Source organism: Sus scrofa, chromosome 3 (genome assembly GCF_054392235.1).
Source record: "Sus scrofa isolate SSC_HxYL_T2T_F1_AM1 chromosome 3, Sscrofa_HxYL_maternal_Yorkshire_Landrace_v2.0, whole genome shotgun sequence".
NCBI lineage: Eukaryota > Metazoa > Chordata > Mammalia > Artiodactyla > Suidae > Sus > Sus scrofa.
The window spans coordinates 139,449,429-139,464,769 of NC_139385.1; the positions used below are offsets into that span (position 1 = coordinate 139,449,429).

The following is a 15,341-nucleotide window of genomic DNA, read 5'->3' on the forward strand; positions in this document are numbered from 1 at the left end:
CTCATTCCTGCTAAACCTTAATCATCTTCTCTCTAAAATGTGTAAAGTAAAAATTCCCCTTATAGGGAGCTTTGTAAATAAATTTAAAATGGGGTCTAACAATTGAAAAAAATTCCCCATTAACATTTGAAGTTGATTAATCATTTAAAGTCATTGATCATCAATCAAAATCATTAATTAAATCAATTTACATGAAGTTCCCCTCGTGGCGCAGCGGAAGCGAATCCGGCTAGGAACCATGAGGTTGCGGGTTTGATCCCTGGCCTCACCCAGAGGGTTGGGGATCCAGCGTTGCCGTGAGCTGAGGTGTAGGTCTCACCAAGGCTTGGATCTGGTGTTGCTGTGGCTGTGGTGTAGGCTGGCAGCTGTAGCTCCCAATTAGACCCCTAGCCTGGGAACCTCCATGTGCTGGAGGTGTGGCCCTAAAAAGACAAAAGACAAAAAAAAAAATTAATTTACAATCATTAACTGAACTTTACAATTTAAAAAATTGTGAGGATTCAACGAAATAGTTCATGTGAAAAAAAAAAAAGTTCCTGAAAAGTGCCTAACGTCGCTCCCAGCGCATCGTATTTCGTAAACGGGAGCAGTTACATCGTGAGCGTTCTCTCCACCCGCATTTGGCCGGGGATCCATCCTGGCCTTGGGAGCTGTAAGCACATCAGCGCCCTAAGGGGCCGGGGTCAGTGTGGCCTATGCCCCTGAGGGATGGGCTCTGCCCTTGGACACTGACAGCTGCTCTTTTGTCATCTTCAAACTCCTAGAAGTCGCTGCGTGTTCGTGACTTTGGTCAAAGCTCCCAGGCTGCAGTGACGCTGCGACGCTCGCCGGCCTGTCGTAGGACTTGCACGCATCCTCCGATCCTGGCTGGTCTTGACCCTCTTTCTCCACCAGGTGCTCCTCCGTGGTGTGAAACTTGGTTTCGGAAATACTCCACAAGGCCTCGCGCCGTTGGCAGCACTGCCATTTGTACGGGGCAAATGTATTGGTCAGAACACAGAATGTTCACCCACGAAGAGTGAGACACTGATTTGCAAAGGCCTCGCAAGCTCCCGTCACTGACAGAGGGCCGCGGGGCTTGTCCTAAGCGTTGGTAGTGACAGAGGTGTGGGCATGAGCAGGTGGCAGGTCCCCGTGGCGTCAGGGAGAACAAAGCAGGAGCCTGTCTTCAGCAGGCGCTCCCCAGAGGGTTCCCCCAGAATGTGACTCACTTTAGAAAAAGACCCCACGTTAAAATAAGTCTGAGGAATACTGCGCACGGCCTGGAGATTATGAGGCTGCAAAAGACTCAGAGGAGTCCTGAACATAAAGAAATCCTTTGGACATTTTTACCCCACACTTTCTGGAACGATTGGAGCACAGAACACTTATTTTTTGTGCCATAAATAGGAAGCTCCACCCCCAGCATCCCCCCCTCCCCCAGGCATTTCCTGTCACACTTCTTTTTGGTCTGAGGCTTATCCTCCTGCGCCTTGATCTTCCTGACAAGCTTTGTAGTTAATACACCCCCCTCCTCTGGCCACAAATAAATTACTGTTGTTTTTTTTTTTTTTTAATGATACAAATCCAATTAAACTACTGTTTTAATCATATTCTCTTTCTTTCTTTTTTTTTTTTTTTTGTTATTCTGTTAGACTGAAATCCTTCTCTTTGGGTCCCTGGTACATTCCAGTAGTCACCAATTCCACTAATCCTCTTAGCTGTGATTTTACGGATGGTATCTCTTGTATTAATAGCCCAGATGTATTATTTCTTAGAGCAGTGCTGTCCAGTAGGATTTCTGCGATGATGAAAATGCCCTCTCTGCTCTGTCCAGTACTCCAGCCACGAACCACATGTGGCTCCTGAGCCCTTAAAATGTGGCCAGTGCAACAGAATTTTTAATAGAGCTGAATCTTTAGTTTTGTTTAATTTTACTTAATTTAAATGTAAGCGGCCACATGTAGCTGATGGCTAGCATTTTGGCCAGTGCAGTCGTTTGGATCCTCTGTCTGTGCCGGGGAGAGAAATAGGGTAGAAGTTGTGTCAATGAGGTGGAGCCACGGTGACTCCCGTTAGGTGTAAAGAAAGCATTGCTGATCACCAAGTATCTCTTTAAAAGACATCAGGGCGGAGTTCCTGCTCTGGTGCAGTGGAAACGAATCTGACTAGGAACCCTGAGGTTGCGGGTTCAATCCCTGGCCTCGCTCAGTCGGTTAAGGATCTGGCATTGCCATGAGCGTGGTATATAGGTCGCAGATGCGGATGGGGTGTCATGCTGCTGTGGCTATGGTGTAGGTTGGCAGCTGTAGCTCCGATTAGACCCTGAGCCTGGGAGCCTCTATATGCCTTGGGCGGCCCTAAAAGCAAAACAAACAAAAAAACACATCATGCTGAATATTTCTCTGATGTGCTATCTGTGCAATTTTTAATAGCAAGCAAATAGATAAATTTTGCTACATTACGGCGGAAAAGTACTATTAAATACTGTAGATGAAGCTACTTAGTGGAAAGGCTAATATCAAACACTCAAATGGGAAGTGTGGAAAGATGCACTTTAAATAATGATGGAAACATTAGACCTCATTTCCAGGGATATTGAATTTTGATCAACTCGGATGTAAATTGGCTTTCCCATGTTCCAGGGGAAAAAGCCAAATGTGAAAAATAAAAAAATGCACGTAACTGAAGTCCCTGCTATGTCCATCTTGCAGGGCGGAGGGGCTGGCCTCCACTTGGTAAGGTTACAGCACAGGCGCCTCGGGACTCACCAAGAGCCCCTCGTGCCTGGAAACGAGCATCCGCATCGTCCTTCTCTTTACGGTGTTGCCGTGTCCTTCGGATGCGTATCAGAGACTCAAGTAGTGGGTCGTCCACAGAAAGATCACGTGCAAAGTCCAGCTGAGACACACGGTGTTTGGAAGGGCCTCGCTCGCCAAGGTTCTCCACGCTTTATGCCAATCAAGTCACGTCTCTAGAAAGTGTGGACTCAACTCGAATCCGCCTTCTTCACAGAAGAAAACTTGCTGTTATGCCTCAGCTTTGATCACAAGGCCCTGTAAGAAACAGACAGAAACAGAAGTTCTTATGGGATCACTGGGAAGACACGGTCCAGAGTGTTACCTGTGATGTCTGCCAGCTGGAGAAGTTTGGCTCAGGTGCCAGAGCCAGAAAATGCTCGTTTTGTGATGCACTGGAATGTTTCGTTTTGAAAGGCAATAAAAATATGATGGCTCTCCCTCCCTGTCTCCCTCCCCAAGAAACTCAGAGCTGGTTTTGTGCTTATTTGCAGTCGATTTTCTCAGCCTAAGTCTTCTATTATAATTTTTTTCTTATTTTCCCTCACTCATACTTGGCCATTTGATTTTCGATGTTACCTGAATGCTTTTCTTATAGTTGTACTCTTCATGGTGCTCGGCACCGGATCCAGTTTGGCAGAGGTGACAGAGATTTTTCTCCTTGAGCAAACTCCTCCTGCAATCCTGAACTGTTTGAACAGGCTCAACTTTTCGACTTCTGTGTTTATTTCTCTTTTATCCAGTCTTGGCAAGAATCCTGCCAGGTCAGTTTAGAAAGAACCCCCATCCTCCACATATGATCAGATACCTAATTAGGCTTCTCCTCCTCAACCCCTCCGCTACGCCCAGGTGAGGCCTCATCCCCCAGGCCCGCCTCCTGCATGAATCCCGCCGGGTCGGTTTAGCCAGAATCTCCTCTGGATCCTGATGTTCCCTTTCAGTAGTTTTCCATCCGCTGACCCCTGCCCTCCGCCTTCACCATGAATTCCCACCTGCCTGTGCAGTATTCAGAACTGAGCACAGCTCTGGACTGAGGTTTCTTTCCCCCACTGCAATAGTCTTGAATAAAATCTGTTACTATTGTTTTAACCACTACAGCTCTGGGTTGTCCTTGACGCAGGGTGGAATGTAAATATTCATTCATTATACAGATTCATTTCCCTTCTTTGGCCCCCTCAAAAAATGGGGACACCTTCTCAGAGTTACTATTCTGAAACTCTGAGTTCACTACCAAGAGTCCAGTCAGGATTTAAGGGCCAGTTGCCAAACTCCTCTTGCAAGGTGCTCCATCCGACAGCTGGCAGGTCTGTTCCCCATCACAGCGTCACTGTGGGTCGTGACTCACCGGCAGAAACGTTTGTCTGTGTCTTTGAAGTATTTCTCCTTGCAGGAAATAGCCCTGGAGCCCCTATCATTTGAAATGGAAACAAGGGTTCTGTAGCCCAGTTTTAGAAATTCTTCTGTTTCTTGCGTAGCTCTCCACAGTATCGGCTGAAATTCCTTTCGTACCAGAAGCCTTCATCAGAAGTGCTGGTTTCAGTAAGTATTCTTCCTTCTAGCAAACTTCAGAAGAAAAAACTTCTATGTTGGCTGATGGTATATTTTGCTAGATTAAGTGGAAGGTAAATTTCAATATCATGCTGTTTTCTTTTCTTTTCTTTTTTTTTTTTTGGTTTTTGCCTTTTCCAGGGCCACTCCCACTGCGTATGGAGGTTCCCAGGCTAAGGGTCCAGTCGGAGCTGTAGCTGCCAGCCTACACCACAGCCACAGCAACGAGGGATCCGAGCAGCATCTGCGACCTATACCACAGTTCATGGTAACGTCAGATCCTTAACCCAAAGAATGAGGCCAGGGATCAAACCTGCAACCTCATGGTTCCTAGTTGGATTTGTTAACCACTGCGCCACGATGGGAACTCCATGCTGCTTTATTTTCTTCATATATATTAACTATAAACATTTCAAAAGTATAACTTAAAATACAGCAAAAAGCGTTCTCCAAAAAGCATTTAGATCTGACGAAGCCCACAGATGAATCCAGGTCCCCCTGCCCCAGCCTCGTACCTCTACTCTCCAGCATTCTTACTTTGCTTAATTAATTAAATGTGAAATGTAATCTGCCTTCTAGATGATACAAAGAAAGCTTTCAACCCAAGGGTTTTAAAATTAAAATCTTTTCAGGGAGTTTAGTTTTGCAAAATGAAAGACAGCTTATGTTGCCGGCTCCCACTGGGACACTTTTCTGGATATTGAAGGAGAATCTGGTTCATAAAGTGTGGGGAGAATGTTCGTCTGGTTTATTAAAGACAAATCTTAGGGGACAGAGGTGAGTATGTTTGTGCTCCCTTTAAAAATGTAGGCATTCCTTAGGAAAAACCTACCTGCCTTTCCTATGGATTTTTGAACACTTACTTGCTTTTTCATTTAATTGAAAAATAATGTACGTTTTTTCTCTTTTCCATGCGCATGTTAAGTTTTTCATTTGAGGGCACTGTTATTTGATCTATACTGTAAAGATATGTCTGTTGCAAGTCATATGCACACAAGGTAAGTAAAATGCTTTATTCTGTTTATATTTCAAGAAACACAGACCATATCGCCATAGGTTTTGGAGTGAGGTGATGGTCACTGGTGAAAAGTGCAGGCATCTAGAGACAGTAACACCACTTATGGTGAGCTGTCACTGTCATGCAAAAATCAGAATTAGTGAAATCAACTGCTCCCTGGCAAAGCACCGTGAAGATGGTTTTCTCCTGTCGAGGGGATGCCGGAAAGAACCCGCATAAAGTTCACTCACTGATAAGAACGCTTCTCCCTGCTGCCTGAAGAGTAGTCGTACTGGTTTTGCAACTCAGGCGGATGATTACTGCAGCCTCAGCAGCCAGAGGATCAACATTTGTCTCTCGGGGTCAACAGGACCAACAGAAATGTTCACTCCAAGTTCCTTTCCTTTGACGGCTCCCGAGACGGGAGGGCGCGGACCTGTGTGTACACGCAGGTGAAGGGCAGCGTTGCGTCCGGAGCCAGCCCCACTCCTGCGACAGTCTGGGGACATCCGCAGCCATCCATTTCAGAGCTGGGGAATAACTGAGAGACCCTCTAGCCACTTCCTCATTTTACAGATGAGGAAAGTGAGACCCAGGAGCGACTTCCTGGAGGTGGGTCAGGCAGGTAACTCGAGACGAAGTCTCCTCTTGCCTCCGCACTTTGCTCAAAGCCAAATTAACTGTAACCAGGGAACATAGAAGATGACACCACCAAGTCACCAAGGCAGAGGCCGCAAGTAAACCAAGCTGTCCAAGCCATTACTTCCAAGGCTGACGGGGAGTGTTGTTACTTCTGGTGGGGAGACTGTTAACACGTGAACCTATTTTAATGGCACTCTATGTCTCCTCGTGCAGTATGAGTGGAATTAAGTGTTACCACCTATGAACCATTCTTGCCCCCCCCCCCATCAAACCTGAGTCTGATAAAGGCTCTAGATGGAACTGCCAGTTGCCGGGAAATCCAGAGGGTAGAGGAATAAGTTAAACCATCGCAGGGATGCCACTGGCCAAATCCAGAGGGGAGAATTCTAGTAGATGGTCCAGTTTCTTCAACAGTGACAAAAGAATGAAGATAGGAAAGAAAGAAGTCAGAAAAGAGAGTGTTTTTATCCACTAAACGAGACTAAGAGATACTAATCAAGTGTAACACATGGACCTTGACCATCTCTTGGTTCAAACAAACAAAGTGGCTTAAAACTTTTATAGGACAATCAAGGAAATTTGATCACTGCCAGATACTAGATGCTATTAAGGTTCTATTTTTTTTTTTTCTTTATGGCTGCACCTGTGGCATATAGAAGTTCCCAGTTTAGGGAGCTGGAGCTGCAGCTGCGGGCCTACACCACAGCCATGGCAACGCCAGATCTGAGGTGCATCTGTAACCTACACTGCAGCTTTCAGCAATGCTGGATCCTTAACCCACTGAGCGAGGCCAGAGATTGAACCCACATCTTCTTGGAGACTATGTCAGGTTCTTAACCTACTGAGCCACAGCAGGAACTCTCTAAGGTTCTACTCTTAATAATTTTAGGTGTGTGTTTTTTAGAGCTGCAAATAGGAGTATTTATGAATTAAATGATAACGTCTGGGATTTGCTTTAAAAAGTCCATGTGGGGACAGGGAAGTGGATGCATAAATGAAAGATGTGACCCACGTTGATAGCTATTGAAGCTGATGGGTATCCATTGTAGTAGTCTTTCTACTTGTGTGTATGTTTGAAAAATCTCCAAAATAAAAAGACTAGAAATAAAATAAAACCAAGATAAAGAGAACATGTATAATAGACTCTACCTGTATCTTATGTTGCCAAAAGATTTTATATGATTTAAAGGATGTTTCAATCTATGATATATCTATTTAAAAGTTCTCTTCCTGCATCTTTGCTGAATAGCATCCCAACACTGCTGGACAGGCCCATCCCTGTCACGTCTCTATTCTGTGCTTCTTCTTAGAACAATCCATTAGCGTGTCTGTCTCTCCCTCTGTGAGTTCCTTGAGGGCAGAGGCTGTATCTTTTTTTTTCCCCTGGCCATACCAAGGCAGAGCATACATAAATTCCTCGGCCAGGGATCAAACCTGCACCACAATAGTAACAACACCGGATCCTTAACCCACTGAGCTACCAGGGAACTCCTTTTAAAATTTTCTTCCCTCCTTCCTTCCTTCCCTCCTTCCTTCCTTCCTTCTCTTCTTTCTTTCTGCTAGATTTTTTTATATTCCTGTCCATGGTTCATAGCACAGTATTGGATTGGTACCAAATAAATAAATGAATTTTCTGGAAAAAAAAGTTTTTCTCTTTTGCCACTTTAATCAGTATTTTTATTTTTTTATTTAATCAAGCTTTTATTTTTTTATGTTGAAATGCAAATATTTGTTGTTGCTAGTGTTATTATTCTGCTGTTACTGAAAATGGGAAACGATGTTAAAAAGCCTGAAAAAGGAGTTCTCTTGTGGCACAGCGGGTTAAGGATATGGTGTCGCAGCACTGGCATGAGTTCGGTCCCTGGCCCAGGAACTTTCACATGCTGTGAGTGTGGCCAAAAAAAAAAAAAATCAAAAAAGAGTAATAAAATCCCATCGATAGCTCCCACCTTCTGCCCCCATCCTTTGATTTTCTAAGCTCTCTTTATGAATTATTACCTTAAAAGCATCATTCTTGTGCATCTGCCTTGGAGATTTTCCAGATTCTCAACCTCACTTAAGCTGAGATGATTTTAAATTTCAAGATATGGGTACAAATTTTTCCAGTAACTTTTGAATATTACTTTTCATCTTTTATAAACAAAAGTTTCATTCACTATAGAGAACAAGAATTTATCGACCATTTATTTATCATACTGTTCAAATAAAAGTCACATAAGACTTTCCCACACAGCTTTCTGAAACTCCGTTTCTTCCTTTCCGTGATAGAATTCAAAGCCTACTAACTTACCTCGAGAAATTGAAAGGGTTGTGGCCGGTCCTCTTCAGAGATGGTCACCAGCCCTCTTCCCACCCTCTACACGCGGCTGCTCTTTCCATCAAGAGGTGGAGTCATCTCCCCTGACACTGAAACTCCATCAGCCTTATGGCTTATATTCATCAATTAAATGTGATGAAAATGACCCGACGCCAGTTCTAGGCCACAGCCTTCAAAGGCCTGGCAGCTTTTGCTTTCACCTCCCTGGAGCCTTGCACTGCAGTGTGCAGTAAGCTTGACTTGAGTCGAGCTCTCCTGATGAGAGAGAAGCCCCGTGGAGGACCACGGGTGCCCAGCGATGGGCAGCACCGAGGTCATGAGTGTGGCCATCTTGGATTCTTTAGCCTTTCCTGAGTCTAGCTCACACTAGGTGGATCAGAGATGAGAGATTTCCACTGAGCTGCAACTGAAGACCCACAGAATGACTTTTTTTTTAATGTTTTGGCCATGACCGCAGTATGTGGTAGTTCCAGGGCCAGGGATCAGACCTGTACCACAGCAGCAATCTAAGCTCCAGCAGCAATAATGCCAGATCCTTAACCCACTGCACCACCTGGAAACTCCCAGAAAGGCTGTTTTAAGTGACTCATTTCAGGTGTAATTTGTGACATAGCTGTAGAAAACTGATACAAGGAGGGAAGGTGAAGTCCTTTTTCTGTGCTCAGTATTGTCTGTGTTTGAACTTGAAATGCTAGTTTCTCTGCCTGTTAAAATTCTGCCCATCCGCAGAAGCTGCCCAGAGGTTCAAGTACAGGCTGTTTCCAGGTTGTTTCCTCCCCCAGGGCTAGGTTTAAAATGGGCCTGGAACACATTTGTTCCAGAAATTCTTTCATATGCCAGAAAGTAAGGAAGTGCTCAAAAAAAAACAATAGGGGCACAGCCCAAGGGAACAGGTGCCAGCTTGAAGGCTCCTGATGGCCCAATCTGGGACAGTTTCTCTCCAAATAATGAAAAGCAATAATAAACAATGTAAAAATAGGAAATTGGAGTTTCCCTTGTGTCTCAGCACATCACACAACCTGACTAGTGTCCATGAGGATGTGGGTTCGATTCCTGGCCTCACTCAGTGGGTTAAGGATCTGGAGTTGCCATGAGCTGTGGTGCAGCTCACAGCTGTAGCTTGGATGCTGCATTGCTGTGGCTGTGGTGTAGGCCAGCAGCTGCAGGTCCGATCTGACCCCTAGCCTGGGAGCCTTCATATGCCAAGGGTGTGGCCCTAGAAAGACAAAAGACAAATAAATAAATAAATAGTGCAAATTATGAAGCAAATGGGGTGAATGTTAAAACAGTAAGTGGCTCTGGATGAGGGTGTACAAGGGTTTCTTGAGCTGTTTTTAATTTTTGTAATTGTTTTAAGGCTAAGATTTTTTCCAGATAACAAGGCTAAAATTATTTCCAGGTAACACGTTAGAAAAGTCCTGCTAAGATATTGTGCATGAATCTACTTTTTAGTCCTCAAAGCTACCTCCCTTCTTTGAATGCCTGTGGCACTTTACTGTTGTTTTTTTAAATTATGTACAGCCTGGTATTGTTAGGGAGTTCGTTTCAGGTTGTTCTGGGCATCGAAGGCTGTACCTCCCCTTCTCAATCGCATGTCAGGGCCTAGGTATGTTCTCTGCAGCCCCCTCGTGTCCCCTGTAGAGCGCAGGCCCAGAGGAGGCTCTGCCTCGTCTGGAAAGGGCTCTTGAAGGGAAGATTTGGCTTGAAGTCTTTGCCACTCGACTGCTCTGTGAACTTGAGCAAATTAGTACATGTCTCTGTGCCTCAGGTCTCCGTGTGTGAACTGGGTGGGCTCTAGGGGACTCCTTGCTCTAAAGAACGGTTAAATATTTGGCTACTTTGAAGCAGTTTTTAAAATAAATTGTTTATTATAGTCGATTTACAATAGTCCATCACTTTCTGCTGTACAGCATACACATTCTTTGTCTCACATTATCCTCCGTCATGTTCCATCATAAGTGATTGGATAGAGTTCCCTGGGTGACTGACGCAATTTTATATTCTAGAACTACCTTGTAAAAAATTAGGAATTTGAATATGAGTTTCTGTATATTAAAAAATGCTTACTAGCCTATCAGGCTGCAGCTATTAAATACAATTCATTCATTTTGGCGGTCCACAAATCTTAAAAGGGATGTTTTGAGCAAATCTCTTGAACCACACATAGATCCTTCTCTGTGTTCCATTTGGCAGTATTTTTTCTCTGCTGTGAACACTGGGACCATTGTGGACTGAAGCCCTGAGAAAGCTGATTGCCCTGATCCCACCCACTCGAGTTGTGTTTTTCAGCAGTTGAGTTGGTTTCATGGCAATCTGTCCACACTCTACTGAGCTTCCCTGCGGCTCTTGAATCACACTTGCAAGGTACTCAGTTGAGGTGATTGAGCATGCCCGAGGTCCTGGGCAGTTTGGTGTTCACTTAATAATTCTTCATTTCTGACTTTATTATTGACACTGACGATTTTGAGCAAAAGCCCTAAAGAAGAGTTTCAGTCTTTCTCCCTTCCTCTCAGGGCTAAAAATTGCTCCTTTTTTGGACTGAAACTATAAGAAGGCTCATTCAAATATGTATTTTGTTACTGAAAGATTAAAATGATGGACATTAAAGGAGTACCTCTTTTACTGATTAAAATAACTGGTCTCGGAGTTCCTTTCGTGGCACAGCGGAAACGAATCCAACTAGAAACCATGAGGTTGCGGGTTCGATCCCTGGCCTCGCTCAGTGGGTGAAGGATCTGGCGTTGCCGTGAGCTGTGGTGTAGGGTGCAGGCACGGCTTGGATCTGTTGTTGCTGTGGCTGTGGTGTAGGCTGTCAGCTGTAGCTCCCATTGGACCCCTAGCCTGGGAATCTCCATATGCTGTGGGTGTGGCCCGAAAAAGCAAAAGAAACAAACAAACAAAAGCAAAAACTTTGCCTGTTTCATATCTATCTAATCTACCATCATATTATAGTTTCAAAAGGTATCAACTCTTTTTGAAAAAAATGACCCACTGATATAGTAACAAAATATACTCCCAAGTTTTATTTATATCTACAAGCAAAATTTAGCTAATAAAAAGTCATTGAGAAAAACAAAACAAAACAAAGGTAAAAAGTTGCTGGATTGAGCATCACTCTTTCCAACTGTCAGAGCTCCTATGATGTATATGAGAATTAAGGTAAAGTGTTCGGGTCACTGAATTAGACTCGAACACAGTCCGGGAGGTTTGCCCTTCACAGAAACCCTGTCAGGGATCTCTCTGTTATCTCTTGAGTAAACGCAAATATTTTGAGTGACTGAAGAAATGCGTAATAATTAACACTTAAGGAAATATTAATTTCATGCACTTCATATGATTTTTTTTTTTCCTTCTTAGAGCTGCACTTGTGGCCCGTGGAAGTTCCCAAGCTATGGTTTGAATCAGAACTACAAGCCGCTGGCCTACACCACAGCCACAGCAAAATGGGATCCGAGCCGCGTCTGCAACCTACACCACAGCTCATGGCAACGCCGGGCCTTAACCCACTGAGCGAGGCCAGAGATCAGACCTGCGTCCTCAGGGATACTAGTCGGGCTCATTACTGCTGAGCCATAACGGAAACTTCCTTCATATGAATTTTTTTAATGGTCTTAAAAAAACTCAGTGAGCTGTTCAATTATATAGGTAAGTTGGCTTCATCTTAATCTTGTCATCTGTGGGCGTTCCTGTCCTGGCTCAGTAGTTAACGAACCTGACTAGGATCCCTGAGGACGTGGGTTTGATCCTTGGCCTTGCTCAGTGGGTTGGGGATCCGGCGTTGCCGTGAGCTGTGGTGTGGGTCACAGAGGTGGTTCAGATCCGAGTTGCTGTGGCTGTGGTGTAGGCCACACAGCTCTGATTTCACCCCTAGCTTGGGAGCCTCCATATGCCACGGGTGCAGCCCTACAAAGACAAAAGACAAACAAACAAAAAACCTTGTCATCTATGGACGTTTTAAAGGCAAGAGCAGAGTTTCTAAAATTTCTAATACCGGGATCACTAATGCTGATTTTGCTCATCCATTCAGGTTGAATCGGATTTATTTAATTCTCCAAATGGGAACGAGCGCAGTCAGTTAGAATAGCTATGACCTCACGAGGAATATCCTTCCTTTGTGTAATTCTGTGCCACCTCTCAGCCCTAGTTTTCCTCTACTCATCACTGCCTTTCCGCTTTGTATTAGTTAATTTAACTTATATGGGGTTCATGGAAAATGTCCCATGATTGACTTTGCTTTATCGTTGCTTCTTTAAGGTTGATGAGAATTTTATCTTGTGCCATAAGCACTTACAGACGCCAGAATGGCCACAGGTGAAGAGACTGTTGAGAATTTCTACCTTGTTAGCAGCAGAGTGATGGCTCACTTGACTCTGTCATGGTTACTTCTCTAAATAAAAGTATAATTTCTGACTTTGTGAGTGTGATACTCTGGGGAATACATGCTTATTGAGAGCTAAATAGATTACACCGGCCATCAAATGAGACCACTACCCAAGGTCACCTTCTGCAGCAATACCGTTAAGGAGGAAAAGTAATATTGTGTGACATGTATATCCAAGTTATAACCCAGTGCCCGCATCTTCAGAAGCAGTATTGGTTTTCTGAAACTAGTGGAATTTCAGTATGTTGGTGAGTTTGTAACCCACGATTCTCCTTTTAAATCAGATGTTTATTCTCTCTAGAAGTCCAAGATGTACTTCAACTTGGAAGTCCAGGGGCTTTTTATGACATTGCATACATTTTAAGGTGAAGGTCCAATTTTTTTGACTGAATTGTTTGTCTAACAAAATCTTTAGACCCCAAATCTTGACACATATCTTTATTCAGGATAGGTTTATACTTCCATATTTAATAGGCAGAAATTTGGCATTGGAAATGCTACTATATGTTTGTATAATTCAGTACTTAATTATAAGAAAGGCTTGATGACATAAATGTAACTTAGGAACAGTAAACTTGGTTTACAACTTTAAACATTGTTCATGTATAATATGAAATATTTTAGATTGTAAAGATGCATGTGTGTTTGTTTTCTTTTTTCTTTCTGTCTTTCTTTTTTTCTTTTTCTTTTTCTTTTTTTTTTTTTGTCTTTTGTCTGTTGTCTTTTTAGGGCCACACCAACAGCATATGGAGGTTCCCAGCCTAGGGTTTAATCAGAGCTGTAGCTGCCGGCCTATACCACAGCCACAGCAATGCTGGATCTGAGCCACCTCTGCAACTCACACCACAGCTCATGGTAACGCCGGATCCTTAACCCACTGAGCAAGGCCAGGGATCAAACCCGAAACCTCATGGTTCCTAGTTGGATTCATCTCTGTTGCACCACGATGGGAATTCCTTTCTTTCTTACTCTCTTTCTTTCTCTCCTTTTGCTTTTTAGGGCCACACCTGCAGCATATGGAAGTTCCCAGGCTAAGGGTCAAATTGGAGCTAGAGCCGCTGGCCTGCGACAAACCACGTGGGATCCGAGCCTCATCTGTGACCTATGCCACAGTTCATGGCCACACCGGGCCCTTAACCCACTGAGCGAGGCCAGGGATTGAACCTGCGTCCTCATGGATACTAGTAAGGTTCATCCACCTGCTGAGCCACCACAGGAACTCCCTCATTTTTCTTTTCTAAATAAACTCATTCTTTATATGTATAAAATATAAATTTGGGGTTAGGCGTTGGGAAACTGTTGGTGGATGAATTCATATTCTTATGTTATATCTTGTATGTAAATGTGGCTGATGTGATGAGCATTCAGTTGAGAACATGGTTCAAAACAATACATTAATATGCATAGGTTTTCCTCTAAGTGATGTTTATTCGATGTTCTTTATTACTCATGCTATTTACTGTAGTTGAGTCAGACTCTCCTTGTGAGTCTAGTGAAATCCAAGACTTCAGCATTACCTGCTCAGCAGGCTCTAAGAATTAAGTCTGCTTTTTCACTTTGGAAACATTAAATGTTTAAAGTCAATAAAGATGCTATTATGAGTCTAGCACTGGTATTGTGAAAATCAGAAACATGAGGTAGGCCTCATATTTCTTTATGCTCTCACTTCTATTTCATAAGTCGTTGGTTTAGTAATTATATAAACAATAAAGCCCAGTCAGCTAGTTGATGGGTGCACCTTTGCACATTTATGTGGGTGTGTTCAGAATGCTTGTACTAATTCCCTTTCTTCTAACCAGGAATTTTTTAAATGTATATAACATATTTCACTGTTACCTCATTTTGTTTCTTTTATTCATTACGAGAATTTTCAGTGAGGGAAATGTATATAATTTTGTTAATGATTTAATGGAAAATATTGGAAGAAAAAGATGTAAATTAGGAGAAAGCTGAAAGATAAAGTCGAGAAAGTCTTATGCAAGAAAAGTCAAAAAACTGGAAAACAGAGAGAAAAAACAAAATTAGATCAATCTAGGAAGTCCAGTATTTTCCAAATAAGAATTCCACAAAGAGAGAAGAGAGATAATGAAGGGGAGAAAATATTAAAGAAACAATAAAATTTCCCCGAATTAGAGCTCATGTGTTTCTAGAATGAAAGGGCCCAAAATATCCAGCACAATGAATGGAAAAGCCCACTCTAAGACACACTGCTACAATTTCAGAATATCAAAGGGAAGAGAACATGAAGAAGCTGCCAGGGGTGGAAGGGAAAAAAAAAAATCGGTCATATACAAAGAAATAGGAATTAAAGTGGCATTTCTATCCTTTTTTTTTTTTTTTTTTTTAATTTTAGACCATACCAGCAACATATGGGAGTTCCCAGTCTAGGGGTCAAATTGGAGCTGTAGCTGCCGGCCTAAGCCACAGCCACAGCAACGCCAGATTTGAGCTGTCTCTGACCTACACTGCAGTTCACAGCGATGCCAGATCCTTAATCCACTGAGCGAGGCCAGGGATCGAACCCTCATCCTCATGGATACTAGTTGTGTTTATTACTTCTGCTGAGCCACAAAAGTGGCATTTTTATTTGTTTTTGTTTTTTTGCCATTTCTTGGGCCACTCCCATGGCATATGGAGGTTCCCAGGCTAGGGGTCGAATGGGAGCTGTAGCTGCCAGCC

The 15,341-nt window shown here is 43.3% G+C and overlaps 1 protein-coding gene across 4 annotated transcripts in view; it reads left to right on the plus strand.

Moving 5' to 3' along the window:
* MBOAT2 (membrane bound O-acyltransferase domain containing 2) overlaps positions 1-15,341 on the plus strand; it is a 194,816-nt gene that overhangs the window by 52,644 nt on the left and 126,831 nt on the right. The window lies entirely within an intron of this gene.